Below are 13764 nucleotides of genomic sequence, written 5' to 3'. Positions count from 1 at the left end.
GAAGAGTGAAAACAGGGTCAGAACAACTGTTTTCCAATAGATGTTAATGAAACGGAAGATCTGATCGATGGTACTTGTAATAGGTCGAAACCCACCTGCAGATTTGCTCATCTTCCATCCATGACTGCATTTTTTGCAAAATCAGTCTTCCCATGATCTTTTGAATGGAGTCTATAAGACTAATTGGCCTGTAATTTCCTGCTACGGATTTATCCCCCTTCTTAAATACTGGAATTATCTCCACCCCTTTCCAGGAAGCCGGGATTGGGGTACCGCAGGCAATTGCGTTTGCTAAATGTCTAATATACAATCGCCAGGAAGGTTTATGACTTAAAAAAACGTCCGCAGGAATACTCTCCGTTCCAGGGGCACGGCCCGGTGTAATAGAATCTAATGCCCTATCCATATCCACTAGTGTGAATATCCCACTAGTAAAAAAAGAATGGGCATAAAGGTCAGTGTCCTGTTCGTCCTCCAGGGAAGCATACTGGGGTTCAAAATATTCAACCCATAAATGATGGATAACATTGTTCTGCGGAGGATCTGGACACCCCCTCCACCCCCTATCCCCCTTATACATGTCCCAGAATACTTTAGAATTTCGGGACACACATGCTTCCTTAAGCTCCTGCCATCTTGCCTGGTCCCAGAGTCTTTTGGCTTCTTTAACTGCTTTCCTATATGAATCCCGCGCCGACCTCACTCTTACAGGGTCCCCAGCCTCTAGAGTGTCCCCAATGCCCTCCGAGAAAGGCTACATTTATCATTAAACCACCCTTCCACTTTCTTGTGCCTGTCTTTCTCAATATTAGCAGGTTTGCAGAAGAATAGTTTTGCAGCGTGAATCTTTCTGGATTCACTATGCTGTGCAATATTCCGCGGTCTTGTGGTTGGGTCCGGAATCGTAGTCTTTTCTGTTTTTTTGGGGGGTTTTTCGTAGCCCAGGTGGGCGTTGACGTCCCACCTTTTGGTATATTTCCGCTTCCTGCGGAAGTACCCACTCTTGGGCGCCATCTTCAGATTCTTTTTTCCATGGTTGGGTCTGGATCGTTCCCGAGAGGGCTCCAGACATTTTTGGAGAAAAAGACGAAAAAACGCAGTTTTTTGAACGAAAAACATTGGAGAAGACTTCAGGAGACTACATCATCGAGAAGATCGACGAAAGAGGGAGGAGAGTTCCAGAACTTCGATTTTCCATTGAGGAATACGAGCGCAGGGGCCCCCTGAACGCATGAGATGTACAAGACTCCTTTCAAGTTCTGCGCGAATTGCCACCACAAGTACGCACAGAAGGACCAGCACCCGGTTTGCAACCTCTGCCTACCGGTAGACCACGAGAGCAGCGACTGCTCCGCCTTTACGCCGAAAACTCTTCGAGTTCGAGCGAGACAGAGAGTAGCCAACATCACGATGCAGGGCAAGGGCCAGCCTCCATCCCTTCGGGACCTGGGTCTATCTTGAGACGAAGACAACAACGCCGCCGACTAAAACGACGGCTACACGGTCGTAGAGACTGATATTACGAAGACTCCAAAGAAGGTAGGAGACTCTACGGCCCCTAAAGCCCCGAGAGACCAAGAGTCTCGAAAGATCAAGGGAAAATCCTCAAAAGCGCCAGCGCCGAAAGCTTCAGCACCCGCACATGAACCCAGGCCCAGCGGATCCTCGGAGATGGAGTCCCCGGCGCCGAGAGCTGAAGAACAGGTAAAGCCATCGAAAAACGTCTCCGAAAAGGAACGTTCGACACCGAGGGAGACTGACCCAAAAAAGGCCTTAGCGCCGACGCCGAAGATAAGCTCGGCGCCGAAACCTTCGCCGAAAATTTGTTCTGCACCGAAGAGATCGGCCGACCCATTAGACGCAGATCTGGCTGCCGAAATGGAGAAGGAGGCATCTCGAAGTTGAAATGGAAAACATCCTGCAACGAAAAAAGGATTTCGACGCCAGGATGAATGACTACATCATCCCGACCAAGCCCAAGCCACAGGTGCATGAGGTGGTCGAAGAGGATGAAGTCGAGGAACAGTCGGGGAATGTCGAAACATTCGACGAACCGGACGAAGACGAGGCCTTTGACTACTATGAGGAGGACGACGACCGCAGGAGGCTCCTGGGTTCGGCGAACTCAGAAAGCCAGGAGATCGACTGGCAGGATGTCGACACAGAGTCCCGAAGAAAGCGTAGACACTTATCCTTCGAGGCCTTCGCCGCCAGATGACATTGGCGTGTACAACAGTCATCAGGAATGCAGCGGCTGTCTTCAAGGTGAAACTCGACGAAGTGCAGCAGAAGGCTGACTTTCTCCTCGAGACATTGCTCCCCATACAGACCAAGAGCCAGTACCTGCCAATGCTAGAAAGTGTCATGGCACAAGGCAAAGAAGCTTTCAGGGAGCCGGCTACTTGCAAGGCAGTCACCCCAAGGACTGAAAAGAAGTACAAACATTCATCCAAGGACCCAGCCTATATCCAGGGCACGGTCTCAGCAGACTCAATCATTGCTGCCACAGCAAGGAAGAGGGCTAATGTGTCTACTACCTCAGGACCACCTCCAGACAAGGAGAGCAAGAGGATGGACGTGGTAGGGAGAAGAATTGAAAGGAATGCTGCGATGCACTGGCGAATGGCTAATTCCAACGCACTACTAAACAGACATCAGTACCAAATCATGGAGGAACTGGGCAAGTTAATGAAAAACATGCCTCAGGAATTCAGAGAGAGAGCTGAAAACCTAGTCGAAGAGGGGAAGAATGTGGCAAACTCTTGCATCAAGATAGCTCTGGACGGAGTGGACACCTCCAGTAGGCTCATGATGATGGGCATCACTGAAAGAAGACAAGTCTGGCTCAGGGTGTCAGGCTTAAAGCCAGAGGTACAACACAGCATACTTAACACCCCGTTCAACGGACAGACCTTGTTCGGGGCCCCAGTAGACGAAAAGCTCAGCCAACTAAAGAAGGACAATGAAACAGCAAGGTCCATGGGGGCATTGCAGTTCAGAGGGACAAAAAGGGGCATCCCATCATGAAGGCCCAACGGCAGGGGTGGGAACCAGCCAGGAACATCGCACCAGGCGTTCCAACAATCCCACCAGATGGAGACCCAAACACAGCAAGGCCAGCAAAAGCAGTCCTGTCAATACCAGCAGAGGGGCCAGTCCTTTCGCGGGAGAGGCAATGGACGGGGCCAGAATAGGAGGGGAGGTCAACAACCCCCCACCAAGTGACTTGGTCAGGCAACATGTGCCCACCCAAATAAGAACTCCCAGGGTGAGGCACGAGAACAGCTCGCAGGGGTCAGGCACACTAAGTACCTGCGGGCATGTGAGACCAGTGGGAGGAAGACTAAAACATTACTTCCAGGAGAGGAAGAAAATAACTTCAGACAAATGGGTTCTAAACATCATGCAGTTCGGATACTGCATAGAACTGGAAAAGACACCAACAAGCAGAAAGCCAAAGAGAAAGCAACTAGCAAAGAAAGAGCTGCAGCTACTCCAAAAGGAAGTGGGAGAGCTCCTGCAAAAACAAGCCATAGAACCAGTACCTTACAGAGAAAGGAACAGAGGGGTGTATTCTACGTACTTCCTGGTGCCAAAGGTAGACAAAACAATGAGACCTATCCTGGACCTAAGGTTCTTAAACAAATTCATAAGAACGCAAAAGTTCAAAATGACATCCCTGTAAGAGGTGCTCCCTAAATTGCAAAAAGGAGACTTCATGGTCACCTAAAGGATGCCTACCTGCACATACCAATGAACAGAAGTCACAAACATCTGCTCAGATTCGCCATAGGGGATCACCACTATCAGTTCACAACCCTAGCGTTCGGACTAAAGTCGGCGCCAAGGGTCTTCACAAAGTGCCTAGCAACAGTCGCAGCACCCCTAAGAAGGGAGGGAATACACGTATACCCTTACCTGGACGACTGGCTAATAAAAGCAAGGTCATACCAGATATGCAAGGAGCATGCACAGAGAGTGACAAGAACACTGATGGACCTGGGATTCTCCATACACTGGGGGAAATCCTCAATGGAACCAGAACAAATAAAGATCTTCCTGGGAGCTCAGATCGACACCGTACAGACCGGGGTGTTCCCAAGCGAGAGGAGATCAGTTGCACTGGTGAAGGAGACGAAACTCTACCAGAGTGGGCAAGCTCGGACAGTGAGAACAGCGAGCAAGATCATGGGCATGATGGCATCATCCATTTACCTAGTGCCAAATGTGCGGCTGCACATGAGACCCTTGCAGGAGTGGTTACAAGGGCAATGGTCACAAGCAACAGGGCGTTGGGAGGATCTAGTGGTTGTAACACACACAGTGCAGAAAGAAATGGCGTGGTGGAACATGGAGAACCTGACCAGGGGAAAGCCTCTAACGCCGCCAACGGTGACCATCACCACAGATGCATCCCAGAAGGGATGGGGAGCTCACATGGAGAAACTCAGTGAGGGGTCTGTGGACAGCAGCAGATGCGATAAAGCACCTCAATTTCCTGGAGTTGAAGACAGTTTTCCTTGCTATAAAAGCCTTTCAGACAAAACTGTACTGTACAACCAGAGGGTGTTGATCCAGACGGACAACACTACAGCGATGTTCTACATCAACAAGCAGGGTGGAACACAATCGGCCACGCTCTCGAAGCTGGCGCAGGAGATATGGACTTGGGCCATCCCTCTCAACATAGACCTGCTAGCCATTCATCTGCCAGGAAAGGACAATGTAGAAGCAGATTGGCTCAGCAGACAGACATCGGCAACCCACGAATGGGAGCTCAATGCACAGGCTGTTTGACAGGTGGGGGACACCGTCGGTAGACCTTATTTGCAACACGCCAAAATGCCGAAGCTTCGCATCCAGGCGGCCCGGGGAGGGTTCCCTGGGGAATGCCCTATGGCTGAGGACATTTGCTTACGCCATTCCTCCGATACCACTGATTCGCAAGGACCTCAGCAAGTGCAGAGCGAGCAACATGACACTGATACTGGTCGCACCACAGTGGGCCAAAGCAGACATGGTATTCGCAGATCATGGAGATGGCACAGAGCGCACCCCACAGATTCGGAAGGAGAAAAGACCTGCTCACCATGCAAAACGGGCAGGTGCTACACCCAGAGCCAGAGAGCCTGAGCCTGGTAGCGTGGCTCCTGAGGACATAGAATTTGTGCATCTGAAACTACCAGAGAGCACCCTGAGGGTACTTCGGGAGGCACGGAGGCCCAGCACGCGAAAGTGCTATGTATCAAAATGGAAGAGATTCACTCTATGGTGCAGGAGAGAGAAGCTGCACAACAAGATGCAAAGAGACTCAACAGTGCTTAGATACCTCGCGCACCTACTAGACAAGAAACTAAGCTCATCCTCCTTGAGAGTTCACTTAGCAGCAATAGTCGCTTACACAAGAGGGAGATGTGTAAGAGTTTCTTCACCTCACAAGTGGTTAAAAGATTCCTAGAAGGAGCAAAGAGGATTGCGCCTCCAAAGAGGGTGCCACCACCTGCATGGAACCTTAACCTTGTACTAACAGAACTGATGAAACATCCTTTCGAACCAATTCACAAAGCATCCCTAGAGAGGCTAACAATGAAAACAGCTTTCCTGGTAGCAATCAACTCGCTGCACAGGGTAAGCGAACTGCAGGCATTAACGTTACAGGAACCCTACATCCAAATTCACAATGATAGGGTGGTAATGAGAACAGACCCACACTTCATGCCGAAGGTGGTGTCAGGGTTCCACATGAATCAAACTATACAAATACCAGGTTTCTTCCAGAAACCAACAACAGGTGCTGAACAAGCTCTTCACACCCTAGACGCCAGAAGGGCTGTCATGCACTACATTGAAAGGACAAAGGATCACAGGAAAACAAAGCAATTCTTTATTTCCTACGCAAAGAGATTCATGGGGAAACCAGTAACTAAAGGAACAATTTTGAGATGGATCGCACAGACGATACAATTCTGCCACAAACAGGCAGGGGAAGAACTGGCAGGGGGGACACAGGCCCACTCTACCAGGAAAAAGGGAGCTACAATATTTCCTGGCCAACACACCCATTCAGGACATATGCCTGGCGGCAACATGGGCTTCAGTGCACACGTTCACGAAGCACTACTGCGTGGATATACAGATGAACAAGGAAGCACAAGTCGGACAAAAGGTGCTTCAACACATATTAAATAACCAACGCTCATCTTCCACCCAACTGCCACAAAAATGAGAAACCGCTACTAAGTCTATGCACAGTATAGTGAATCCAGAAAGATTCACGCTGCAAAACGAATAGTTTCTTACCTGTCGGTGTAGTTTTGCAGCTTGAAGATCTTTCTGGATTCACTAGCGAACCCACCCTCCTCCGCCAGAAAGATCATGCTGCAGAGGAAGGGGGTTGAAAACATGGACAACTACTTGAACAAACAAACCTTGAATGTTAAAGCGGTGAATGACTTACTAGAACATTGCCATTACTTCGGTATCAGAACAAACACGAGAAAAAAGAATCCGAAGATGGCGCCCAAGAGTGGGTGCTTCCGCAGGAAGCGTGCCGACGTCACTGGAAATACACCAAAAGGTAGGAAGTCGACGCCATCCTGGGCTACGAAAAAAAAAAAAAGAAAAGACTACGATTCCGGACCCAACCACAAGACCGCGGAATAATGCACAGCATAGTGAATCCAGAAAGATCTCCAAGCTGCAAAACTACACCGACAGGTAAGAAACTATTCGTTTTAGCCGATCGAAGAGCGTAGTGTGCATCTCCGTAACCTGGGACAGCAAGGTCTGGCTTCCCTCACCAGTTCCCCACATTTCCAATACCCTGTCTACCTCCTTGTTCATGGCTAATAATATTTCTGGAAGTTCAGAAACGTTTCTTCATTTCAGATGTCGCATGTCATTAGTTAGTGCCAGCTACCTACCCCCTGGCCCTACCCTAGTAGGTAAGGCTTCTCCAAACAGCCCAGTCAATGTAACAATAAGTGGGTCATGATCACTTTAAGTGTCGGCCCCCCGCTTATCAGACAATGTTCGCCCATTTAGGGCTCTCGGCTGCTGGCCTACACACATCCCCTTCATTTGGATGGCCGCCTCTGACCATTTCTTAATTGGCTCAATCTCCAGGGTAGGTATGCCCCATTTTGCGGCTTCATCTTCCGTGAGGCACTCATCCTCAAGCCCTAGTGGTTCGAACGTAGTGTTAAAATCCCCCACGACTATCGTACCAGTGTTCCTCTGCATACCATCCAACAACTCCTCCAGGTCCGTTACAACCTCCGAACGTCTCCCATCAATAAGGCCTCTTGCATAGACGTTAAAAATACACAAGGTAGGACCCTGCTCTGGGATGATTTTTATCCCAAGGATATCCATTTTATTATTGGGTATTTGGGATAATTTGCACCGCAGTGTCTGCCGTACCCAAACCATTAAACCCCCCCATTGCTCGGCCCTTTGCTTGTTTTACCGCAGGAACGTGAAAAGTAAGATACCCTAGTCGAAACACGGGCTCTACTGCCCAAGTCTCTTGAAGGAGACCTATATCATGGGCTTCCATGAAGACTGACCATTCGGGAAGTACTAGCTTGGAGCCCAGCCCTGCGATGTTCCAGGATAGTAGTGTCACACTACTAACCCTATGAACCCTATAAATACCACGATCCACTACCGCGGAACAGTCATCCTTGGCAGGGGATGGATCAGAACTCAGTCAGCCCCGAAGTCGGTAACAATCCATTAGCCCCAATTCCACCAGGGGATCTTGAACTACCATCAACAGGGGCTGTGTTCACTATAATCCAGCCTGGCGGGGTATTGATTAAACCAGAAACAGCGTCAACCAGATCGCCCAAATGTTGACCAAAGTGAAGGGGGTTAACAACTTTCTGAACACATACTGGGATTTGGTGACTAGGAGTGATTTGATGTCAGTCACACTCCTCTAGGCCAGATAGAGCATCATACCTATTCCCTGTACAGACACCAAAACCACCCCCAGGCCTTTGGACAGACCCACTCCTTCCTACCTGGGCATTCAAGGGACCTAGGGAAGTGACTGGATAGAAATAGGTTAGCGGGAATGGTTTGATAAGGCAGTCCATACCATAATAATCCCAGCTACAAATGTGCTCAACAACTCTAGTATCCCTGAAATTAATGATCATACTATCCCCCTTTATAATTTTACATCTTGACCCAACCCAATCCACCCTTCTTGCAAATAGGATTTCAGCCGATACCCTAGGGGGTAGAGACGGATTTGTGTTGAGCCAATGAATACACTTATTTTTCAAGTCTGGATAATCCTCTTGTTGGCCTGGTCTTAGTGAAGGAACCCCCGTCAAGATACACACATATGAAGCAGAGGTCGGGGGAAGGTCTATACATGGAAGACAGTCTAGCGATGGGTCATCGGACACCCTTTTACTACAGCCTGGGTGTTGGGTCCCCAAATTAGATCCACCCACCCCTGATCCTTTACCACCCGGTAGCCGCACTCCATTGATACCATCCCAACTGGTCTGAGGGGTTGAATCATTAGCAGTAATGGCGGTGTTACTTCTCGGTACCGCGACCTGCGTTGACTGCATTGGAGGGTTAGAATTTGGGATAACCTCAAACTCCCACAGTCCCATGTCCACACCTTGTACTAACCACAGACCCACCAATGTCTTTGGCCTTAGCCCCTGCAGCTTCAAGGGTTGTAAGTCTCTTTTCGATAGAGTCCAGTCTGTTATAGATTGGAATGCAAGACCTATAAAAAAGCTGCTCAAGTTTGTCCCACATTTCCTGTGGCCAATCCAATGGAGTGTCCATCCTGGGTGGCATCACTGGGTCCGTCACAGCTGCCATTGGGGACAGAACCTCAGTACTATTATTTAAAGATGTGGATATAACTCCAGGAGTTTCAACTAGAGCATTTGTCTTCTTAATTTTAGCTTTTCTTCCCTTATGGACTGCACCCCCGCGCTTCCTTTTGGTCACCGGTGTTGGTTGTACAGATTTTACACCTCGCGTGGGACGGGCCCTTACAGTACTCTCCATGGGGTCAAGCAAATTACTGCGTTCTGTGGAGCTAGTTCGTACATCCTGCATATTACCTTGGGTGGGGCATAATGGACAGACTCACCATGGGCTGCATGTATGAGAACATAGTGGGTACCGTGGTTCTCCCCAGCACCTTCACTTAAGAGCGTCAGAGCCTGGAATAGTAATCTGAGACACCACCCTAGCCAGCGGTCCTATTGAGGACCTTTTATTTAAAGCAGGATCCAGTGACAGCCTTTTCTCTGTACGATCGATTTCACGGGCTACAATTGATGAAGCCCGTACGATGAATTGGTCCAACGTTCCCATAATAGTACCAGTCGGGGCCATTTTCCCTCCCTTCACAGCCTTTGAAGACATGTTCTGGCAATAGGTATAATGTTACTACAGAGAATGATCCAATGAAGAAACCCTCAGGCAGCAGACAGCCGAAGTTCAGGTAGCGAAACCGTAGAGAGGCCCCAGTAGCGGATATAAACTAACCTTGGCAAGTCGATGGAAGGGAGTGGCCCCGTTCCGTCCTCGAGCCGTTCACGAACGGGCACAAACAGGCCCGCCCTTGACCCAGGCTTCTCCCGGGATGCTCCCGCGCAGCGGAAGTAGACGAGTGTTATATAGCGTTGGTGTTTGAGGCGGTGACAAGCCCCGGTACAGGTGTGGGCCCCCGCTGTAGTCCGATAATATCCAGAGTAATTCAAGTGAGCCCAAGCAACAAATAGCACTCCTGGACGCTGCGGCACCCGCGAAGTGGGTGCGGCGAGGTTTTTTACGAGCGCCGGTGCTGGAGGCGGTGACAACCCCGATACAGGTGTGGGCAGCCCAGATCCTTCTGGGACTTTGAGTCCAGCAATCAAGATGAGGCTTCTTGTGGAGAAACAACCAGCCCTCAGTGTCCTCTTCAGTATCAGGCTATCTCCACTCTGCCCCCGCTGAAGTCCAATAATATCCAGAGTAATTCAAGTGAGCCCAAGCAACAAACAGCACTCCTGGACGCTGCGGCCTCACTCTCACTGACTATCACTCTCACTGAATCTCACTCTCACGGACTGACTCTCACTGACTTACTCTCTCACTGACTGACCTTCACCCTCCTGTTATTATGCCCCTCATAACAAAAAAAACATAAAAAGCAACCATTGGGACAGGTAGATGGAAGTTACCAGAATTAAAAGGACAAAGCAAACTCGACAATATTTATTATTAATACTTTTTTAATATGGTCGTTCAGTTGTACATAATGCTTTCTTGGTCATATATAAGTTAACAAAAATGCTTTTGACACTTCTTTACTATAACTTTTCAGCATGCTGCAGACTTCTGTACAGCACTGTTTAAAGACTTAGGCAAAGTCAATATCTATACCTAAATACTTATAAGGTCTCAAAGGCGAGACCTATTGGCTATGCCAATGCTTGTTTCTGATACCCATGTCCCTCTCTTGGAATACTTAATATCTATCTAGTTAAAAGAAAGACACAATCTGTATGCACGCCCATCCATAAATAATTGATTCTCCGTTCTATTCACTGGCGAGGTTTAGTGTTGATATAGCAATAGCGATAAACACGGGAGGCAAGACTACAAGGTAAAGGTCGAATTATTATTTTAACCCTCCCATGCTCGTGACGGAATCGTTCCGTCACGAGCCTCGGGTGGGCTGTGCTGGTGACGGAACGGTTCGCTGCTACAGACTGACCTTTTTGCCGGGGCATTCATTCGAATGCTAAATGGAATAACTTGCTAAACAGCATTACACGTTTCCCCCGTTACTGTTTTCTTTTTATTAGGTGTGTGTGTGGTCCTCCTCTGTTGGAAGTCCTTGTTTTTTTGCAAGGAATATTTATTTTCATAACTTGATATAACTACCTGGACACAGATAGGTAGGCACCTGTTTCAATGAAAATCTGTGTAACTTTGTGACGTAATTTTCAGTGGTCTATAATCATAGAGAGGGAATTTTATTTGTAAACCACACAATGCATGTCAATGTTTGACTGTTATTTAGGACTTTGTATTTTCTCTATTGCTATTTGTGTGTGAAATAGATCATGCTGTAAATCAATGACATTTTTCAAGTCTGCTCCCACACATCAATGATAGGGGATAAAAAAGCCCGAGGCAGTTGACAAGCTGTCCATAAGCTAGTAACTGCCTGTTCCGTTTGTTGTACTTGGACCACTTTTTGCGGACAGGTAGAACAACGAATACTGCTTAGAGGATGGTTCCTAAAGGCTAGGGCGGTCGACCTTGAAAATGGGTAACCGGGTTCGAGTCTTCAGGGATGCTCAACAGCCTGTGATTCTGGGCAAATCACTTTAATCTCCCCGTGCCTAACACAATATTTATGTGTCCGTCTGTAATGCAACTGGTGCTCATATAAAGCACTCTGATACCTTTGAGTCTAGTGCGCTTTATATAAAACTCATCCCTCCCTCCCTATTGCTCTGGTTTGCCTTCTGAGCAAATTCGAACTTTTTTTAGAGAATGGCTTTGCTCTTTCTGCCAATTAATCAGCATTACATTTTTAGGCCTGACGTTAGGCAAGACCTTTTGATTTTAGTAAAATATGTATAATACACTTATTTATAGGCGCTTTCAACTTCCTCTCTTCATCCAGTGCTTTGTTGTTTTCATTAACATTTTGCTTTTACCCACTGCAGCATATTACCTGGAGCAGTGGGTCAGCCTGCATAAGCCACTGTTAACTTCACTTTGAGTGACTACATTTTGCTCTCTCACAAGGAGCACATCCACATACTATCTATTTCCATCAGTGCCAGTGTTTTTTTTTTACTTTATAATTACTTTAGTGTTGTCTGAGTTTAAAGCCTGATGTAATAGGACGCTTCTGATTCTCATTCCCTTATTAGCGATTCTCATCTCTTGCCAATACTGTTGTAAATTCCTTTTGGAGTGTTTTGCTTTTCTGACTACAGCTTTTTCACAGCATACCAGAACAGATTGTGTCCATTTGAAACTGATTTGTACTAAGTTATTTTCTCTCTATTTGTTTCTCTTGCTTGTCTTTCCAAATGTCTTTCCTGCCTACCATTCTTCTTTCTTTCCTTCTTTTTCCTCCTTTCTTGCCTTCTTGCCTTCTTTCATTCTTTTTTCTTTAATTCTTTCTTTTTCTTTCCCTTTCTAACTTTCATTCTTTTTTGCCTTCATAATTTATTTTTTACCTATTTCCATTTTCTTTCTTTTTCTGTTTGTTTTTCTCTCTCCTCTCTCCTTTCTTAACTTGTTTCCTTTTCTTTATCTCCGATTCTCTCTTGCCTTCTTTAATTCTTGCATTTTCATTCCTTATTTTCTACGCTTTCTTTCTTTACTTGTCTTCTTTCCTTTTCTATATTTCCTTTTTCTTTCTATCAGTCTTTTTTCTTTCTTTCTTACCGTCCTTCCTTCTTAATTAAAGACAAGAGGCTTGCTGCCAGTGGCGGATTGACTTTTTTAGATCTGTGTTTGCGAAGACCTTTTGATTTTACTAAAAGTATGTGTATAACATTGTTCCTTGTAGGGGTTTCAGCCAGACTTAATTCATTACTCTATTGTTGGTGTCATTGAGCTTTTCTCTTTCACCCAATCCAGCGTGCACTAAGGGACAATGTATCAGTCCACTTCAGCCAATGGCTGACTTCATTACAAGTTATGGGATGATCCCAAAATGTATTTTTAATAAAATATATAAATAAATATTTTATTTGAGGGCCGAGCATATTTCAAAACAAAGTTTTGCAAAAAACCATGACAAAACAAGAATTGCAAGAAGGCTGGCGGCAAAAGCCAGACCGATTGCCTTTGCCAGTGGTTGTTCTTGTTTTGCAACCAGCAATATTTTCCCTTGTGCCTAATCTCAGTTTACATGCAGATTTTTATGGCATTCCAGTATTGTTGCTTGGTGCCAGTTTTCCCAACAATGTGTACTGTGTGTATACAGTGATAATTTATATAATACACTTGCCGAATTATGGATAATGATTTTTTTCAGGTTTCCTCTTGCCCAGCACAATTTGTTTGACAAATGAATACATGTAATGAATGACACCCTTTCCTACACAGTCCCTGACAAAGTTGTACTGAATGGTTCTCGTTCATAATTTTTTTTTGTATATTTTATGATTGGATTGTAGTGTAATTAGGCACAAGTGTGGAAAAAGCTTGTTGTTTGAATAACCAAATGTAACTAAGTGAATGTTCATTTAATTTGTATGGTCTTTTGCTGGCTGCTCTTGTCGCTCTACCAAGCAGAGGAGTATGTGCTGGGGTGCTCCCTCTTAAACTTTGTTTGGATTTTACATGGTTGCACTATGTTAAATACAATACCCAAACATATTGGAGAGGAACGCTTGTTGTTATGCCTATAACTGAGATGTTATTTACTCTTGTGTACATTACAAATTATTCCAGGCACAAATCTAACTTTAGCATAGCGAAGGCTTTGTGATTCGCATTCTCGGTGAACTTGCTAGCTTGATAATTTGTCCATTCAGTGAAGTTTTCACAGTGGAGAAATATTGAAGGAAATTTCAAATAACCCAATTGGGTATTTCTAACAAGTCCACAATGCGTGGCACTTTATGTTAGGATGTTATTTTGTTTATTAAGTTGCTGAAACTGATCTTTAAAAAGCACATTTGTATGGCGATCCTGTGCTGGCCATTTTCACAATTTTCTGATGTAGTTTAGAAAGCTTAGTAGAAGAGAATTCAAATTTGC

General features: G+C 46.3%; 1 protein-coding gene across 2 annotated transcripts in view; it reads left to right on the top strand.

Annotated features, from left to right (window-relative positions):
- The window catches only part of PKN2 (protein kinase N2), a 674671-nt gene that overhangs the window by 258875 nt on the left and 402032 nt on the right, over window positions 1-13764 (top strand). The window lies entirely within an intron of this gene.

This window comes from Lissotriton vulgaris, chromosome 1_1, assembly GCF_964263255.1.
Source record: "Lissotriton vulgaris chromosome 1_1, aLisVul1.2, whole genome shotgun sequence".
NCBI lineage: Eukaryota > Metazoa > Chordata > Amphibia > Caudata > Salamandridae > Lissotriton > Lissotriton vulgaris.
This window is presented reverse-complemented; position numbering and strand designations above follow the sequence as displayed.